This window comes from Ceratina calcarata, unplaced genomic scaffold (assembly GCF_001652005.2).
Source record: "Ceratina calcarata isolate Rehan_Ccalc_2016 unplaced genomic scaffold, ASM165200v1 scaffold349.2, whole genome shotgun sequence".
Taxonomy (NCBI): Eukaryota; Metazoa; Arthropoda; class Insecta; order Hymenoptera; family Apidae; genus Ceratina; species Ceratina calcarata.
This window is the reverse complement of record NW_017157822.1, coordinates 23,218-24,980: the sequence shown is the minus strand read 5'-3', so window position 1 is coordinate 24,980 and position 1,763 is coordinate 23,218. Positions and strand designations below refer to the sequence as shown.

The 1,763-nt window shown below is 37.6% G+C and overlaps 1 protein-coding gene across 3 annotated transcripts in view; it reads left to right on the top strand.

The window, feature by feature from the left end:
* Positions 1-1,763, top strand: part of LOC108625155 (sodium channel protein para-like) — a 36,274-nt gene that overhangs the window by 17,933 nt on the left and 16,578 nt on the right. The gene's annotated exons all lie outside the window — the stretch shown is intronic.

Below are 1,763 nucleotides of genomic sequence, written 5' to 3'. Positions count from 1 at the left end.
TCCTTGGGCAATCTAGTGTTAAATTATTAACGAAAAACACTGACCAATAAGAGCCACGGGAGCGGGGATTCGACTTGTGAGGCTCAAAGCAAGCCCTATTCATTCTCTCATTGGTCAGTATTTTTCGCTAATAATTCAAAAACCACTTTGCATTTTGCCAAAGGAAATTGTTGTTCAGAAATATCTCCAGAATCACCCTTTTTCTGGTACACCCTGTATAGTCGCGTTCCATATTGCTAGACGACTTTTTATGCAAAATACAAGTTTTAGGGTAGGTCGGTTTAAGAAACGATGTTTAATGATACGTCCTTCGATCCTTATAGGATAAAAGTCAGATTTTATTGAATACTGGAACCCCGGATTCATGGCCAAGGTTGAACAGCTTCTATCATTCATAGAATCTCATTCAAAGTCCTCGTATGATCTACTGATCACTAGGTTTCTACTAAAACACTTGTTAGATTCGTACCTTTCAATTATTTCCATGAGATCCTGGAGAGATTACTCTAATCAGGTCGTATTTACACAGTTCACGAGCATTTCGATCTTATTATCTCAGAATCCTTGTTTTCTCAATCTTATTTCTCAAGATTATTATATCGTCTACATCGTCAAACCTGAAGTCTTGCCTCACAGAATTATTAATTATATCCTGTTAACAAATACTTCGTATTACAACTTGTTACATTAAATCACTTATTCTTTTATCTGATCATCGCATACGATTTTGAAGATATTGAATCAACCTCAAAGTTTTCTGTTCGATAAGCTTCATGCATATTTAATGAGACTTTCTATTTCTACGTACCAGCGTTCTTAACACTAGATTGCCCAAGGAATTAATTTTGACTGTTTTTGGGCAAATGTAAGATCCTTCGTAAATGACACACGATTATTAAATTGCAATGGCAGTAACCGTATCGTTATAACGAACTATTCTTTCAACGAGTGTCGAGCACGGATTTATAATTCCATGTTTCCGGTCTAATTCTCCTCGAACCACGGAAGGATTCAACTGGTGCGACTCGTGAAACACGGTCTTATCACATTGTCTGTAGCTTTTCAACGGGCACAATGTTTAATAATTAAATCGCCGGTCTCACTTGCACAACCTTGTTCCAGTGCAATAAAAACCCTGTTGGCAGTACTCCAATTTGAAGCGCGGCGGACAAATCAGAATGTCGCGGGAAATCCCTACTAGATTCAGAAGAATTAGAGCTCGTCGATGCGCATCGACGCTTCAATTTATCAGACCCGACGCGTTCAACGACGCTCGTCTTCACTTTTTTTTTTTTTTTATAACCCGATTTCACGTTTTTTATATTCGTACTATGGAACACGTTTTGTGGTTTATCAATAATTGAAAATTGGTGTATCAGAAGCCATCTTCCAATGGGCGATGTCCCAGTTCCTTGTATTTCGTATGAGACACGACATTCTACGGTGTCGTAACATCGCCAAGTTTATCACTAAGTGGTCCGAGGCATAGACTCGGGAAAGAGGGTCTTCAAGCGTTCCACCCCATTACAGGAATAAGTTCTGCTTACTATTTCCTCGACTCGAGTATAACCGTACTGAGTCACACGGTTACCCACTTTAAGCAAACGTGTTTCATTTGTTTCACGTATTACATTATATCAGTACAAACGTGTTGTCTCGGTATATACAACATTAGGTATTATCCAAATAAACTTTTATTGAAATACATATTTAATTTATTTTGTTATTTTATTTGTCAACGTCACGTTTTGCAATTATTTTAT